The 6,413-nt window shown below is 30.5% G+C and overlaps 1 long non-coding RNA gene across 1 annotated transcript; it reads left to right on the top strand.

Annotated features, from left to right (window-relative positions):
* The first annotated feature begins 1,530 nt into the window (after nt 1-1,530).
* On the top strand, nt 1,531-6,029 carry LOC133878642 (uncharacterized). Its single transcript, XR_009901944.1, has 2 exons — nt 1,531-1,954; nt 5,824-6,029. It is a non-coding gene; the product is annotated as an uncharacterized LOC133878642 (long non-coding RNA).
* The last annotated feature ends 384 nt before the right edge of the window (nt 6,030-6,413 follow it).

Here is a 6,413-nt window from a genome sequence, read left to right as displayed (position 1 = left end):
TATTTTTAATTCTTGATGGGCTACTAAAATGGGTTGTTGTATTGGGTTGGTCCAATTGGGTCAACCCACTTAATTGGGTCGGGTCCGAAAAGTAAAAATCGGATCGTGTTGGGCTTCTGTATAATTGGGTTAGTCCAATTTTTTTTTTTTTTATTATTATTATTTTTTTTTATGGATAGGGCCTTTTGGGTTTCTGGATTGGGCTGACCCGAATGAGTTGGCCCACTTAGCAACCCAACCCGCACTTTAAAATTAACACCCAACCCGAAAACATACCCAACCCAGAAAATCTTAATGGGTCGAAACCCTACTCGGTCACTAAGCAACCCAACCCATAATGTTCAAGATGGGTTGAAAACCCTAAAAAATGGAACCCTAGCCGCCACCCCCTCTAGCCATCTTTGCTCAAGCGCTTCCACGAAGATCTGAAGAAAACAAAAATACTATTTGAGAGATCTTCTAACCTATGCCTATAACTATATTGCCGTACTGATGGTGTACATAGGCTATTTATTTATAAGGTAGGTCAGGGACCCTCAAATATGGTAAATACCGTATTGTTCCTCCCATCAAGGAAACAATATTATTAATTGATTTTAAATCAATTAAACAATTCTATTATGGTAATCTAAATTAATAGAAATTACCTTAACCATAATACCGTATATTATATTAAAATAAATATAATAAACATTGTATATATGGCATATAGGCCATATATGAAGATAATATCTTACACCTGGGACTCCCCAGCAAAATGGCGTAGCATAGAGCAGGAATAGAACTCTTTTAGAAATGGTAAGAGTAATGATGATTTATGCTACTCTACCTATGTCTTTTTTGGGATATGCTTTAGAAACAGCAACACACTTAATAAATTTGGTTCCATCTAGAACTGTTTCCAAGATACTTGCATAATTGTGGACAGGGCGAAAGCCCAGCATGAGATACATCCACATTTGGGGTTGCCCAGCACATGTATTGCAAAACAAACAAAAAAAATCTTGTGAAATAACCTTTTGAACCGACTGTAAGTTAATGAACATTACCATATTCTTAAAGCCACAACTCTTTTATAGTAAGAAGCAATCTTTTCTTATTAAATAAAATAAAATAAAATATATTTATTCCAATGGTGCCCGATTTGTACTTGGTATACTCCAATATGACATGCTTAATTATGAATCTTTTTGAACCAATGATTTCTTTCGTATTATCATTTAAGTGGAGACCTGATGTAATATATTATGAATATTGGATGATCTCCATTGACTTGTTCTTATACATTGCACTTTTTATGCGTATATTTGAGTTTTGGGATGGATGATATATTAATCGCAAAACAAACAAACAAATAAAAAAGTTCTTGTGAAATAACCTTTTGAACCAACAGTAAGTTAATGAACATTACCATATTTCTAAAGCCACAACTCTTTTCTATTAAGAAGTACTATTCTCTTAATAAATAAAATAAAATATATTTATTCCGATGGTGCTATATGAATAATGGTTCAACCCTTATAAATTATTTCTAAAATTAACCTCCAATTACGAAATTTTTTAGAGTGCAAGAAAATCAATGTCTAGAAAATTTATGAGAAAACTTATGTTGGTGATCCTGATGGAGATGATTATGCTCCTCCATGCCTCTTCACATCCCATCATCAGCATCCATTATCCCCCTAATGGCCATCATTGCCTTCAAATCACACTTGAAAAATGTAAAGAAATACCAAAAATCATGGAATTAGAGGAGTGTATTATCTCTAATTTTTTCCAATGCATTTATAAGAGCCCAAGTACAATTCCAATCTTGAAGCTTTATGCTATTGCGGTAACCTGCATCAGGTCTTGTTACCAATTTCCCAAACGTACTCATGGCGTCCAAAGTGCATATTGTTTATTAGACTGTTATCAAAAGCACATCAAGGAGCTTTGAGATGTTGTTTGTTTGGTAAGGCTTCTTCATGACTTTTTTGTCTCTTCATGGATGTATGATTTTGAAAAATATCTCTTAAAGTTTTTGAAGAAATAATAAAATACTTTCTTATATTATGTTCTTTGCTTATTAGAAGACTTTGATTTATTAATACTCGTTATCTACAAAATTGTAAATAATAATAATAATAATATTATTATTATTATTATTATTATTATTATTCTTTGATTCATCTAAATCCCACGAATTATTTATGTTGAATATTGTTATCAAAACAATCTAGGCTTGAACATTTACTTATAAACCATGTAATCATAACCACTTTCATTTCTTCATTTTCAATACTTTTCATTTCTCTTATAAACCATAAAATCATGGTCACATTTTTTTTTTTTTTTTTTTTTTTTTTTTTTCATTTTAGGAAAAATCATGGTTAGTTTTGATTTTCTTTTTGGTACTTTTCTTTGATTCATTTACCTTCTTTTGTGTAAATTTGTACTTTAAAAAGAAAAATATCATATTTAGTCCCTAAGTTTTCATTTGAATTGGATTAAGTCCTTGATTTTCTAATTTCAAGAATAAGGTTCTTAAATTTTACCTAGATTTTAAACATGTTTTCTTGTCATTTTATTGTCAAAGTTAATAGTTTGTCATTTGTCACATGTGTCTCATTGAACATATCAACGTCCATATCAACACCTAGTGTCAATGCCACATCATAAGTGGCAAATCATCCATTAAAAAAAAAAGAAAAAGAAAAAAAGATTCAACTCGAGAAACAAAAACCAACCAATATGAGGTCTTGATGGGTATTTTTAGCTTTCTCTTTAGGAACTTGCATGGGTGAACTCGACCTATAATCATCAGATGGTTCTCCCTCAACCAATGACTCATTCAAACTCCCATAAGTTTCCTTACTCTTTCTCTGTGAGAGAAGAAACCAATTAAAATAATGGTTCCATAGATCGGCCGCTTTGATGAATTAAGAGCACTCATAATGGATTTTTCATATATTTTTAATAAAAACCACAAAAATGTCCAAATATCAGACTCTTTAGTAAATGTTAAACTTAACATTTGTTAGATTTTCTCTTTAGATTTAAATAGCCAAAATGATAATGTTACAATTTTTTTAATAATACTTTTTTGCAAACTGTGCCAATGTTCCCAAATTTTCTAATAAATAAAAACTACTCCATTATATGAGAGTTATTGTGAATGATTAAAAAGTAGTATTTATTTAAAGTAGATAAACATTTAGAGAATTTGTTGTTTGATTGTTTAAAAAAGTGACTAGCTAAAACCCTTAAAGTAGATTTTGAGAGTTAAATTTAAAGAAAATTTTGAAGAGGCCATTGTGAATGCTACAAGAATGTATTCACTGAAACTAACATTATTGTGCGAAAGAATATTGCAGACCATAAAGTTCAAAAAAAGAGTGTTCCATTTTTTTTTCTCAGAACATATTTGATCTCTTTATTCAACGATGTATGCTCTATATTTGTTATTGAAATATCAAAACTAAATGCTAATTTTTTTTTTACCAAAATTGTTATAAAATTTGTTCTCAGATCTATTGGTTTTTGTTTGTAGCATTGGGTCTTTTACTTTTATTTTTCTTTTTAGGGATGATTTGGTACTTGATGACGTGACATTGACATCAAGTGCTCACATCAACGCTGACATGTCAAATGAAACATACATAGCAAATGAAAAATTGTTAACTTTGACAATAAAGTGACAGAGTTACCTATTTAAAATTTTTAAAAAAAATTTAAGGACCTTATTCTTGAAATTAGAAACTCAAGGACTAAATCCAAATCAAATAAAAAACTATATGCTAAATATGATTTTCCCTTTTTTTCTTTTTCCAATAATACTAGTGGAAAATATACTTACCCCCATGAAGTGAGAAATCATTTGTAGATATCTGACACTTGACCTCCTTAAATTACCATTTCTTCTCAATTGACACCCTCTATTACTGTTTAGCATTAAAATGGATGGAAACTTACACACATGACTTACACGTGCAAATTTCTTACTTGAAACCCTCCAAAAAGAAATTAAAAAAAAAGAAAAGAAAAGAAAGAAGAAGAAGAAGAAGAAAACTTCACTTATAACCCTTGATCTCTCACTATTTTTGCAATTAAGGACTCAAACTTTAAAAAATGTCAATTTAGGGTATCCATCTTTTATTTTTTTTTTCAATTTCAACCTTCCGTTAGAATTTTCCGTTAAATCCTATCAAAATTTCCAAAATACTCATGTTTTTTTTTTTTTAAAAAAAAAAAAATTATAAAATTTTTCAAAGATTCATGCATGGGTATTTTTGCAAAGTTTGTTAAATTCAAACCAATACCTAAATCCTTGCAATTTTTTTTCCTTTTTTTTTCTCCTAAAAAAAAGGAGGGGTATTTTGGAAATTTTAACAGGATTTAACGAAAAATTCTAACGAAGGGTTGAAATTGAAAGATAGATACCCTAAATTAATATTTTTTAAAGTTTGAGTACTTACTTGCAAAAGTGATAAAAGATCGGGAGTTGTAAGTGAAGTTTCCCATAAAAAAAAAAAAATACAAAAGGTTTAGGGGTACTAGCCAACTACCTCGGGTTTGATGGGTGGTTCATCCACCCCTAAAGTTTGTTTTTAGGGGTGGTTGAACGACCCTCCCTCCCACCCTCATCTCGAGGGAGTTGTTTAGCCACTTCCAAAGTCTTTTTGGCGGGTGGCAGAATGCCAGAACCCTTCCCTCAACCCAATGGGGTGATTCGCCAAGCCCCCAAATCCTTTAGAAGGTGGTTGAACCACCCTTAAGATGGTTGGGGTTGGAGGCGGGGGTGGCAAACCCGCCTCTTAGCTCGAGGTGTGGTCTGACTACTCATATATCTCTCTTTTTTCTTAAAAAAACAAATTTAGTTGTTTTTTTTTTTTTCAAGAAAAAAAAAAATAAAAAATTATGTGTGTAAAAATGGTAGTATGGAAGTAAGTGCAAATGGGAAGTCATTTAGAGGGAACTACGTATATTTTCCCCTTAAAACTAATTTAATTTGTAGATGCAACTTATGGTTTTAAGTGTCACAAATGGTAGTATGGAAGAAACGAAAAAGTTATATTTTCCCCTTAAGACTAATTTTGTGGATGCAAGCTATTTCTTAGTCTAGATGCTATTAAATTTTTCAAAATTGTTTTGGACAATTGTATATCTTTGAACTTGTAAGAATCTTTTCTAATAGCTCATATGCACTGAGCATAAATGTAAAGTATGCCAGATTAACAGTTTATTTTTTTTTTTTTTTTGACATAATCTATCTATTTAACTATCTCATGTCTTAAATGTATTTTATAATTTATGTAGAACATTTTTATATAAATACTTGAAAATTTGGTCAAAATAGATTTTAAAAAAGATGTGGTTTTTTCTTTATTATTATTATTAATGCTATTAAAAAAAATGTGAGAAGTACGTGCTATTAAAAAAAATATGTGCCTCTCACATGCTATTAAAAAGACATGTGCTTCTCACATTCTACTTTATGTTAAGCTGATAGAAAGAGATAAATTTAATCATTTTAATTAATATGTTAACACTCTCTCTCACGTGTGGGCTCAAACTCTCATTTCTAATAGGTGAGGCCCACACTTGGAATATTTAATTGAAATATGAGGTAAATAATAGAGTTAAGGTTCGAATTTAGGACCTTTAGCTCTAATACCATGTTAAACTACCACTAATCCCAAAAGCTTAAGTTGATAGGAAGAGGTAAAATGATGAGTGCTTTATCATCAATTATTTAATTTCTTTCTCCATAACTTTAGAGCTTGTTCCCTAGGCTTATCATTAGATATTTAAATAATACAAAGTTTGTGTTGGTGGTTTCAGGGTAAGTAGGGCAACATCATAGGTTGTGGAGCGGGATCGTGGATTTGGTGTGGACAACTCCTAGCTTTATTGTTCATTTTATTTATGTTTCTCTTGAGTTAAATATGTACATGTAGATATAGTGTTTTATAATATTAGAGTAATGTAAGAAATTTTATTTTTATCCTATAATTATCGTACAATGCTGACGTGACATATTTGACCAACTCTTAGATCAATCATTGTTAAAAATAAAAGAGAATAACTTTAATAAGGATTTGGTGTAAATCCACTCATTTATAGCTTCCAATATTAATTTGACACACCAGCTTATTTCACTAAATAGAATAAATACGAAAACACCGGATAAGCCCACCAATTATTTGTCATTACAAAAAGGAATTGTTGCCCATTCACCAAAACCATCATTCCACCTATGAAAACCATCGACTTTATCACAAACAGGGCAAGTTACCAATTCTTCTAGGTGAAAAGTATGTGAAAGTCTTGTTCCTAAACTATCCTTTTCTTTTTCTTCTTCTTCTCATTTTTTTTTTTTTTTTAGGAATAACTTACTCTCTTTTTTCTTCTTCTTCTATGTGGAAAGTCTT

Source organism: Alnus glutinosa, chromosome 9 (assembly GCF_958979055.1).
Source record: "Alnus glutinosa chromosome 9, dhAlnGlut1.1, whole genome shotgun sequence".
Classification (NCBI taxonomy): Eukaryota; Viridiplantae; Streptophyta; class Magnoliopsida; order Fagales; family Betulaceae; genus Alnus; species Alnus glutinosa.
Note: the sequence above shows the minus strand (reverse complement) of the source record. Positions and strands in the feature narration are given on the sequence as shown.